The 12,189-nt window shown below is 42.5% G+C and overlaps 1 protein-coding gene across 1 annotated transcript in view; it reads left to right on the forward strand.

The window, feature by feature from the left end:
* Positions 1-12,189, forward strand: part of FLI1 (Fli-1 proto-oncogene, ETS transcription factor) — a 121,855-nt gene that overhangs the window by 3,786 nt on the left and 105,880 nt on the right. The gene's annotated exons all lie outside the window — the stretch shown is intronic.

Raw genomic sequence — 12,189 nt, forward strand, 5'->3', positions numbered from 1 at the left:
AACAGGTATCAAAACCCTGCTGGCATGAATACTCTACGGAGGTGGCAGACGCATAAATAAATAATTCTGTGTCCAGGAGTGATACCCCTTCTGAAGAACAATGAAGCAGGTTAGGGGATAGAAAGTGATGTGGTCGTATCAGCCAGGATGGTCGGAGAGGATGCTTCGATAAAGCCACAATCGAGCAGAGACACTTTCAGTTTTCATCCTTTACCTCAGGAAAATGCAGCACCATACAACCCCTAATGCTGGGAGAGCAAAATGGGAAAGATAGGTTGAGGTCAGCGCTGGGCTCTGAAAAACAGCACAGAGACCAATGTGGCAGATGGGGCCAGGAGGATGGGTCATCGCTGACAGGACAGTGCTTATCCAGTCGAGAAACTTCAGGATGGTAGCGGAGGAGGAACCAGCAGAGTGAGGAGCACTTGGGAACAAAGACTTTACTTCTGCCCTCAGAAAGGGGTCTTGCCTTTGTTTTGAAGAGTGAACTGCCTCCCTCTCCCCCCCGCCGCCCCCCATCTTTTAACCTTCCTATCGCCTGGATTCATGAGGACTCCAGGCCAGATAGACTTTGTCAGTTTATCTGTCCCCATGACCACATCGAATTGTTTGCCTCAGGTAATTACCAAATGGTGACCCCTGTTTTGCTTGTGAATAATTCCTACAAAAATCTTCCTTCCGCTTCTGCTGCCATTCGAATTCAAGTTTACAGGTTTGCAACTTTAGAACTTTACAGATTACTGAGCTCCACGTGTGCATTCTATGGGTGGGGAAACTGAGGCCCAGAGTTATTTAATGAATTATCTAAGATCACACAGCTAACTCCTGACAGAGTCAAGATGAGAATTCAGGGAGCCTAACCCTCCAGCTAGTGTTCTTTCCATGACACCACGAAGATTTCATTTGCTTTCATTACGTTATCATGAATTATAGAATCCCGAAGGCAGTGGGTATGTGAGAGAAGTAGACAGAGAAACACAGAGAGAGAAGTCTTTAAAAGAAAAATCATGACGTATCTAGCACTTTGAACTAAAGACATTTCTGTTATTTAATGAATAATGTATCACTACCATCTTGAAGTATGTCCGTATTTTTTTAAAAAGTCCAGATTTTCAGATAGGATTTTTAAACTGCTGTTTTTCAAAAGAAATCCTTCTTTTCCTATAGACAAACAAGGTCTCCATTACCAGGGGACAACAAAAAGTACAGCATTTTGCTTAAATAGCCAATGGGCCCTTCTATAGACTGGAGGCAGGTGGGATGAATTCCTATTTCAATTCTTTGAATAATTGAATATTTGACTATTTAAGTTAAATATATTCAGATGCATTACAATATGCCTTACTGGCTCATCTTTCAGACTGTGTAGTAGGTAGGTCTTGGAAAACAACCACATTAAATAAGATTCCAGATTTCGATGTCTGCTTCTGTTTGGGGTCAACCAGTTAACTTGGCATTGGTTTTTAAAAAGCAGTTAATTTAAACCAAGTCTATCTTCTAGAAATGTATAACAGTCATCTAATGCTAGTACTGAGTTGCCTGGGGGGGCAAAAATGTTGGGAAAATTTTTATGATGATGAATCGCCGGGCAGGATTTCTAATGGACCGAGGCCTTTATCCTACCTCAAACTTCAAAAACATATCCTCAAATTGTAAGTCAATACTCAGGCCATCCTCGTCTTCTCTGAAAGAAGTCTTTTTCTATCTATAGCTTGGTAGACAGGTTTTCAGGGTACAGACCAATTGAAAATCTACTATTTTCATTCATTTTAGACAATTAACTACAATATGTAGGTCTAGAATCCTGTTTTTGTTTTGTTTTGAATAACATGACTTTCTTTTTTTAGCCTGTAGTTAAAACAGTCTTTCTATCTTTGGCTTGTTGTTTTGTGACAAATTGAGAAGGCCAAAGGACATTGGCTACTGTGTACACACACACACACACACACATACACACGTGCGCGCGCACACACACAATCTCATAAAATCATCAACCAGAATAACAGTTTTTCTAGTAACCTCAGATCTTTGCAGGTGTCTTTTCCTTGCTATACTCTGCTTCATTTTCTGTTGCTTTAATGATTTATATCTATAGTGCTCACTCCATTCATGTATCAGTTCATCGGTGGGGGGGGGCATTACTAAGTGACGTCACTGTGATTCTTCCACGGACCTCATAGACCCAACATCAGTAGCCTGTGTACTTGGAGATGTTTCCCAGAGGCAATGGGTGGGATTTTTCTATCCCCATATTGTCACTCTTGGAGCCAATATCTTGGAAGTTTGACAGAATTAGACAATCTATGGAATAACCTTTTCTGTGTGAAGCTGGCTGGTTTTATGAGACTCTGTAACCTTTGCCTTGCTGGCGTCATAAACTGATGCCAGTCATATTAATGCAAGTCAGTAAGCATGCAAATCAGCAAGGCCTTTTGCATGACTATAATGCAGGGTAACTAAGTGTTGTCAAGATATAATGCTAGTGGCAAAAAGGCTGCTGGGCTGGAGACTGAGCAGGAGGATGGGATGTGAGTGTACACAGAGAAATGCAGTAAGTGTTATGGTAGCCTCAAGGAAGGAAAGAGCCATTTCCACTGGACAGGCACAGAAAGACCCAACACCAATAGTCATGTGTACGGTCCCTTCTATTTACAAAACACAAACACTTTTTGCATAAACACTTGCCTTTAATCCTTCTGATAGCCCTTTGGGAGATAATACCACCATGTCTCCATTTTGTATGGGAGAAATTAACGTTCAGGAAAGTTAGGTAAGTTATTTAAGGTGACGGCTAATAGATGACAGAGTTGGGTTTCAAGCCCAGGGTTTCTGATTCCAGAATACCTGCTTTTCCTATATACACCTTGCCTCTTGGCATAGGTGGACCTGGACCTTGGCTTTGAAAGATCGGTAGGACTTGCACAAGAAGAAATGGTTCAGGGGCTTTCTTAGAAGTCAGAATACTTTGGTGATGGGGTGGGTGGGTGGGCCGGGTGCAAATGAAGGCAAAGGTAGAAGTGAAAAGATTGGATGGAATTGATTACGGAGGACCTTCAATGTCGTAACAAAGAATTTAGGTGTAGAAAGGAGGAGTCACACAATTTTGAAGAGAGGGATGACCAAGTACAAATCTCTTAGGAATGGAACCCTTCCTGTCCTCATCCTACTCCTTGGGAAATGGAGAAAGAAGTGGCTCCATCACTTGTCAGAGGACGCAAAAAGTGACTAACAGGGTTAGAAAGCCAGCGATAGACTCAAACCATGCTATCAGCCGTCTTTTAAGATACCTGTTGATTAAACATGGCGTCAGGGAAGGGAAAAGAAACTCTATTTCGCCAGATCTCATAAAAATGTGATTTTCCTCTTCACTCATGTCAGTGTGTCTTCTTTCTCAGTGTTCTAGAGATTTCACCACAAGCCGTCTTTTCGACTGGGCCATCTATCCTGGGGTACAACTGTAGTTCCTTTTGAGAATGAGTCAGCAGATAGTAATTGTGAAGAGACAAAAGGAAAGGTTGTTTCCCTGAGACTCAAATCAAATTTCGATGGAAATTCAGACAGGTCTGACATACTTTCAGAATTTGGTTATGCCTATCCACGTCATTTAGGAATACTGAAATTTCACCCAAGCAAACCAGAAACTCGGTTAGTGCCATCATTCCAAGCAGGATCAGAGATTAAATGTTCAGATGCATTTTCACGTCATTCAGTTCCACTTTACAACACCTTCCGATTTGTTTATGCCTACAAAAATGAACCAAAAATGCCGACATATTTAAGATGGTTCCCACCTTTGGGGAACAGTGTACCTGCCATGCAGTTCATGATCAAAACCCCAGAGTGTGTAAAGTTTTCAAGTTACCTCCTGGAGAATGTAGACTGGAAAACTGAAATGTTTTCCCAACAGCAGAGCCCATTTACTCAGACAGTGCTATGTGTCCAAGGTAATGAAAGACCATGTGTCACATCTCAGTGCACACATGCAAGAGGCCAGAATTACAGGTGCCATGGGAGCTCTAACCTTGCATTTCTAGACACGTGTGGGTTTCACATGTCTACTGGAATCTAACATTCCAGTAGCAGAGTTGTTGGGTCTGCGTATATGGGTATTCATTGATTTTAGGTGTGAAGAGATCTGAGAATGAATGAGTTTGCACTGTTGTTCATGTGGCAGAAATGCGAACAGTTATTATCATAAAATTACTCAGCTTGTGAGTTGTCTTTATGTTAATGCTGTTACAATCGATATAAACGCATATATTTAGATCTCAGTTCTTATGCCTGAAGAGTCATTTCACCTTTCGGCATTTATCACTTAATTCATAGTCCTTCATTTATTCATTCAACCCAAAAGTGAATAATATAGCCGGGCACAGTGCTCAACAGAGCTCCATGTAAAAGAACAAGAACACAATGCTTACAGTATTCCTTCCAGACTTCTAGAGGATAGAGCTTTGTCTGCTTCCAGATTCTAAGCTCTGACTATTAGAGATTCCAAGATCAGCAATATTCATTGGGGGAATCTTATTTGTGGCTTTTTACTATAAAGAAATTTAGGCACATTTTCCCAGTGGTAACATCCAGCTTATAATTTCCATTGTCTCTTTGCTCTTGGTGATACTAGTCTGTTGTACGGACCTTTTTTGGAAAACCAGGGCCTCGGCCAGGGAGACGACACCTTTTTCTCCCTTTCTCACCTGTAGTTCTTTAACACAGAGAAAAATACCATAAATCAAGGGCAAAGATAAATGAGAAACTGAAGAATATCCCTCAGATATAAAAAAAAGGCAAATGTCCTAGTATACAAGATTTTTTACAAGGTAATGAGAAAAAGATAGACAAGTTGGCAGTAAAGTAGGCAAAATTGCTATGATAGACAATGCTAGAACAAGAAATAGAAATGGCCAATAGGCATATGAAAAGAATTTCAAGCATGTGCATAAACATATCCAAATGAAAATCATGAAATTCCAATATTTATCACCTATGAGTGCAGTGTAACAAAGATTAAAACAGCTTAATAATGCCTCATGTTGGGGCGCGTGGGTGGCTCAGTCGGTTAAGCGTCCAACTTCAGCTCAGGTCACGATCTCGCGGTCCGTGAGTCCGAGCCCCGCGTCTGACAGCTCAGAGCCTGGAGCCTGCTTCAGATTCTGTGTCTCCCTCTCTCTCTGCCCCTCCCCTGTTCATGCTCTGTCTCTCTCTGTCTCAAAAAGGGGAGGGGCAGAGAGAGAGGGAGACACAGAATCTGAAGCAGGCTCCAGGCTCTGAGCTGTCAGACGCGGGGCTCGGACTCACGGACCGCGAGATCGTGACCTGAGCTGAAGTTGGACGCTTAACCGACTGAGCCACCCAGGCGCCCCTCCAAAAAAAATTTTTTTTTTTAAATAATGCCTCGTGTTAGAAAGTGTAAGGGGAAGGGCACCTGGGTGGCTCAGGGGGTTAAGCATCTGACTCTTGATTTCCGCTCAGGTCACAATCTCAGGGTTGCGGGATGAAGCCCGACGTGGGCCATGAACTGGGTGTGAAGTGTGCTTAAGATTCTCTCCCTCCCTCTCTCTCTTTCTCTCTCTCTCAAAGAAAAAAAGAAAAGAAAGGGTAAGGGGGAAATGTCACTCCTTATCTCATGGGGGGAATCTAGCTTGGTACATTCTGGATGGCACATGGATTGGAAGCATCGATCGAGATGTTAAATATTTACAGAAGTTTGTTAACAATTCCAGTTTCTAAAAATTTAGCTTATGGACATGTCCACTCAGATAGGAAAGATATATGTACGTGAAGTTTTCTGTACCATTGTAATAGCAAAAGTTGGAAAGAATCTGAGTATCCATCAACAAGGAACTTGTTAAAAACGCTATGGAGGATGTATATAAGAAAACACCGTGCAAGTGTTACATGGAATAAAATCAATTGTCCAGACACACTGATTTAGAAGGTTCCCCCAAGGTATACCTTCACATGGAAAAAAGCAAGTTACAAAACCTGTGGTCCCATTTTTGTATAAATATATACGTAAATACACAAATAAATAGAAAATGCACCCGTAGGCATGGTTATGCATAGACAATTTCTGGAAGAATATGCAAGAGGCAATTAACAATGGTTGCCTCTTGGCAGGGAGAAATAGACTTATTTTTCACACTATAAACTTAGGTAGTCTGTGATTTTTTTTTAATCACTAGTATATATTACTTTTTAAAAAATTTTGTAAAAGGATGTAAAAAATAAAGAGGGACTTTAGAAACAGACATGTCAAAAAATGGGCCAGACACCAGCATTCTAACCCAAATGTGCTGATTTCAGAGACTTTTAGGTCCCACTCTGTAGTGAATACAGAGTTAAAATCATCCAGCCTGGGATCCAGAGACCTGAATTCTGGCCCCGGCTCTGCCACAAATGAGTGATAGGATCTTAGGCAAGTCACTTCAGTCCTTCCAAATTCATGCACATTTTCTCATGTTAAATGTTTTCTTGAGTATCCAATGAGGGTATAATTTCGAATTTTCCTTTGAGCTCCCACGCTCATAAAACTCTGATCCCTGACAGGCTTCAAAAACATTGCTTATTTGGGGGTGTGGATGAGTGAGCCTCTCATAGAAGTTCTATTGGAGCCCATGTGGCTCTTCTCTGCCATCTCGGGACTGAATTCTAGAGTGATCTTTGAGGCCAGTTGAAGGCTGGGGCTCTCGGAGGTGCTTTGTGAATTTCTGTGAGCTGGTTGTTTTTATTACCAAGTGACACTGGAGCTGTGCTAATCCCTTTGCACTAATGCAAACTAAGAATAGGGCCTAACTCCGCTATGGGGTCTTACACTCTTTCCCAAAATTTGGTCTCATTTAAAACCCAAAACACATTTGGCCCCAAGCGCCTTTCCCCTGGACTTTTAAAAAAATCCTGTTTAATTGAAGGGAAATTGAATTCGTCTGGTTTTGATTCATTTACACTTAACCCTTAAGAAAACGATATTTTTGAGGACTTATTTGATGTCCAAGAAGAATTTTGAGCCTCTTAATGAGTTTTCTGGAAGGCTTTTTTTCTTCTTCTTGAAACAGGAAGTGGTGCTATGCTATGGGCAAAAACACAGTCAACCCCGAGAGGCCCCAATTCAGTTTGAAACTGTATCACCCACTATTTTACATGAACCCCCAATGGCCCTAGCCAAGGCCTGTCTTTCCCTACTTCTTACTTAAGAGCAAGGGGCTCACTCACCTTCCATCTGAGAGGGGATAGCAATGAAGAGGAAGGGGGAGAAATCAGAGTCATAAGAAAAAAAAAATATGAGCTATTTCTCTAGCTCTTACTATGTGCCAATGTCTGTTTTAACCTCTATAGAGATGCTCACTTTTGATCCTTATACCAACCCGATGATGTATGTATTGTTTCCGTTTCGGAGAGGTAGAGTAACTTACCCAAAGTCATAACGGTAGACAGTGGAAAAGCAATGATTTGAACCTAATCCTGTTTGCCTACCGAGCTCATAGAGCTCAGCCACTGTGATACGTTGCCAGATTGACACATACATCCATGAAGGTCAGGCTCCAGATCGAACCCACCTATTGAAGACCATGTAAGTTTTGTTGCTTTTTGGCAATGCCCTTCAGTCTAAGTGACCCCACCCTTAGTCCGCACTTGTCAGATTCATGGCATATCTCAATTCTCTACCACCCTTTATTCCAGAAGCCTAAGCCCTGTATTTTTCCTAGGTAAGAGTCCCTGCCCAGTCTTTCTAGCAGGTGTACTGGACAACAGGCCAGCGACCGTGAAACCTCCAGGTTCTGTTTTGCTTTAATGAGCCCACGAGATGATAAAAAAGACCAAGTTTTGTAGCTCAGTAGAAAATAGCGTATTCTTTGACTTACAATGCTTCTCCTTTTCCTTCCTTACCTTTTCTCCTCTCCTTTTCTCTCCTGTTCTAACTCTTGCTCTCTTCTCATTCTCTTTCACTGATATACACACACAAACTACACGCACTTGGAAACACACACACACACAGATCTGGGGCTTCTGCAAAACACAAAGAGGGAATGTTTTGCAAGGTTAAAAGGAAACCATCGAGAAAGGCTAACTTCAGCTCCAGTTTCTCCTGAATAGCATTTCTTGTTATTTCAAGGCTGATTGACTTATAACTGCATCCACAGCCACCTCACATCAGTTCCTTTTATCAGCCCAAGTGAGACTTCCTGTGGACTGGCCCAGCTTCCTGATGTATTTCCTTTTTCCTCTGGCAGAACAAAGAAAACCATAGCTCCAAGGATACTTGGGACCAAACATAATTTCACACTGAAGAACCTATTCTTTTAAAATTTTCATTCTCAATGCGTCGGGCCGAGGACCTGTCTTTGCAAGTTTTTCGCAGCATTCTGTACGGCAGTGTGATGGACCTCACGTGCAATTATCAGGGGTCCATGAGCCACTTGAAGTCCTCCTAGTTGTAGTTGGATTCCATTCCAGGAGGGAAACTGAACCCGTTCTCCTCACTAACACTACACGAGCACCCCCCAACCCCGTACTCGTGTACACAGCTTCAAGAGTCACATGGAACACCTCTGTGTTTAAGGTTTACTCTTTTGTTAACCTAATTCGGCATAACAGCAAAGAAACCCTCTTATTAGCGATTTCATTCTAGCTATGTTTGAAACTCTAACTCTAGAAACATGTATCTAAGCAAAGAAGCTTTGAAGTATCTCCAAAGGGTCATTGACGTCAGTGGAAGAAGAAATTCCAGAAATTGGGATGAAGCTGTTGCTTTCCTCGCTTGCCCGGAGTATGTCATGTCACTCCTTACCACTCGGCCTTGCCACCTGCTGTGCACATTATTTCTGAAAGACCCTGAGGCACAATCCAGAGTAATAGGGAACTACCAAGGGAGCTAGCTGTTTCCTCTGTCGTATGGCCTAGTGCAAATATCACAAGTTGTCAACTTACACTATACTCCCCGAAACTCTTAGAACCTAAGAGGCCATTGCACAGGAAAGATAACTGAGGCTTCAAGACATGATGTGTCTAAAGGTGAGAACCAGGCAAAAAAGACTCGAAGCAGGACTCGGGTATTCATGCGCCCAAACAACACCTTTGCCATAAAGGTGTTTCCGGGAGCAAAGTTATCAAGACCTAATGAATTCATGCTTTCTTTGTTCATCTATCTTATTTCCTTACAACTGTACAATACTCCCAGGGAATTGAAGGTGGCACTTTGCACAGAAACCAGCTAGGCATCTAAGCAATCATGCAGCCACCAAATGTTACTAAAGTCATTTTTTTGTCTACAAAGATCACAGATTTGGGTTTGTTTTTAATTTTTTTAATGTTTATGAGAGAGAGAGAGAGAGAGAGAATGGTGGGGGAGGGCAGAGAGACAGGGAAACACAGAATCCGAAGCAGGCTCCAAGCTCTGAGCTGTCAGCACAGAGCCGGATGCGGGGCTCAAACCCACGGACCATGAGATCATGACCTGAGCCAAAGTCGGATGCTTAACCAACTGAGCCACCCAGGCGCCTCAAAGATCACTGATTTGAAATGGAAAACAAACTGAAACTGAAATGTGGCTCCCCAGGCAAGCAACTTATTTCTAAGATGACAGGGCTAATTCATCATTGTTAATTCATACTGATTTCTCCCAACCCAATCCTCAATGCATCATCTCTAGATGAAAATAGATTGAAAGGGTATTTCAAAGAGGAAAATAACTCAGAAACTATATGGCGTGAGGAGAATGTGTGAGAGTGGGGTCAGGGATTACTGGGGTACTAAGCGCCACATACCCTGCTTTGGCAACTCCAGATGGAAAGGCAGGGACTGCACGTGTACATGTATGAGCCTCAGACCTTTCTGTTCCTGGCACGTACTCTGCCCCTAGCCCTGTACCAGGTTTGTGACCAATCAGGAATCCTAGAACATAGATCCATGAGTTAACTCCTGCAGCTCTTCCAGCCCTGATAATCCTGTCTGTAGAGATTCTTCTAAGGGCCTTGGAATTCTCCTCAATAAGAGTATATTGGGCCAAAGGGCACAAGTAATCCCGTTCGAATAGGGTCTTTGGTGCAGCATAGGACTTCTCTAGGGGCAAGAACTTGAGGGGCGCCTGTACTTTCTGCACTGTTCTAGAAAGGGGAGGGAGTAAGAGCAGACTACTTTTTTGGAAATGTCATTTCAGGAAACTGGCATGTGGAGAATTTTCCCAGGGTGACTTAGTGAAGGTACGCAGGCCTGTGGATTTGCTGCTCTGGACGCAAGGGCCTCTAAGCCCTTCTTTCTGGAGATTGGCGGATCTCTGTATACTTACTGGGTCTGTAGTGTGGTAAAGGAGTACCAGGGTCATCCTCACATCCTTCCCCAAATTTGGCCCCAGAAAAGCTTATAGACAAGCCATGACCAGGTAGTGGGGCTGGGTTGGAGTTTATCATAATTAATCATTTCTTCCCATCACTTTCTCTGCCCAGAGCACCTTTCCCCCGCCCCCGCCCCCCCCCCCCTGTTGATTTTTAAAACCCTGTGTGTATTTCATGGGAAATTTCACACGCCTGTTTCTGATTCACTTCCAATTAAAGGCTCAAAATGCTGGTTTTGTAAGAGTTCTTTGATGATTCAGTTTCATGCTGGTTCATCTTTTTTTCCCTCCTAAAAGCCCACAGAATTGTAATAAATGTTCCTCAGACATTTGCATGCTTAATTGTTAAAAATAATTGGAAACAGGAGAGAACGTTTAAGTATTGTGCAGAAAACGTGCACATTTACTAGGGTAAAGAGAGAGACAGATGCCTCGGTGCAGGTGAACTCCTATGGAAAAATAAGGACTATCAATGAAGCTGGGCAACTAGGTATGCCCACTACTGCAAGGGAGGGGTGGCTCTGACCTCGGGTCTTCTAGAAGGCTCAAGGGAGTGTCACATGAAACATAGGAGTCCTTAATGTAGCCGGTCGACGCCACCAACACGCTGTCGGTTGAATGGTCAGTTTCATGGGAGGAGGAACAGGTGGATTGGCATTTTCCAGATGCTAATGTTGCTTTCAACTCCCTTGGGATCAGAGGGAGTTAGTGGTTTGCAATTAGAGCAAACCTCATCCTCCACCCTGCCTCATAGACATTAAAAAGGTTTAATGATGAGCCTATCCAGGTACACCTCTGCACATTAGCGGAAGACTCTTCCAAAGCAGATCTGTGCTCCCCGAGAAGAGGCCCCTTATCCTATCTACGTATCAGTCCCTCTAAAATGCTAAGGGGTTGGGTAATTTCAGTTCTGCTCCTGGTTTGGCCTTAGGCTGACTGGACGACATTGGGCCAGTTACTCTCCCTTTCTAAACCTCAGCTTCTCCATCCACCCAAAAGGATTAAAACTACTAGCAGGAACCCTCTTCTCCCACGGATTTGGCAAGAAATGTGGAGTGATGAGTTGCTTTGAATTTTTTGGAGCAAGGCTTTAATGAATTGCTACAGTTTGACTATTGAGTGGCTCATTACATGGTTCTTCTTACTGTCAATTGTAAATCATACAACATTTTTGTTGTTGAGCCTTGTTTGAACTTTTTACTAAGGAATCACCCTTCTGTCATTATTCTTTGGAGCTGGTTAGCAATATTCAGTCGGCCTGAGTTATGAAATGTCACTTTGTGCTCACACAATGTAATGTGGGAATGCTGTGTGCTGTGTGGTCCTTCTTGCCTAAGAAGGGGAACCCAAAAATCTTGTGAAGGCTGGCAGTGAGATGCTGGAGGGGTTTGAAAATCATTATGAGAGTGGCAGATGGTTTCATGGGAGCCATGTAAGTAAGTAGGCCATTTTGAAGTATCAAAATCTTGATTTAAACCAACTTATTAGTTGTGTTATCTTGGGCCACATAGTAACTTCTCTAATCTTCTCCTTTCCTATCTGTAAAATAGGAAGAGTAATGATGATAATAATAATAAGGTATATGAAGTTTTCCAGCTGCTTTACTGACCGATTGTAAGACTCAAAGAAGTACAGAAGGAAAAGCACTTTGTACCTGTAAAGTGCTAGGTAAATGCTAATTATTACTACTTTAGTTTTTCTTCCCATCCGAGTCAGTGTTTGTACATAACAGATAATAAAAATGTTTCTTCAATTGAAGCCAGGGGTTTGGTTGCTTTTTCTGGTTTTAATGATTCCAAAGACTTACTTGCATTTGGTTAATTTTGTCAATCGGCTACTTATTCATATCTCATTGCCCA

The sequence above is a fragment of the Panthera leo genome, chromosome D1 (genome assembly GCF_018350215.1).
Source record: "Panthera leo isolate Ple1 chromosome D1, P.leo_Ple1_pat1.1, whole genome shotgun sequence".
Taxonomy (NCBI): domain Eukaryota; kingdom Metazoa; phylum Chordata; class Mammalia; order Carnivora; family Felidae; genus Panthera; species Panthera leo.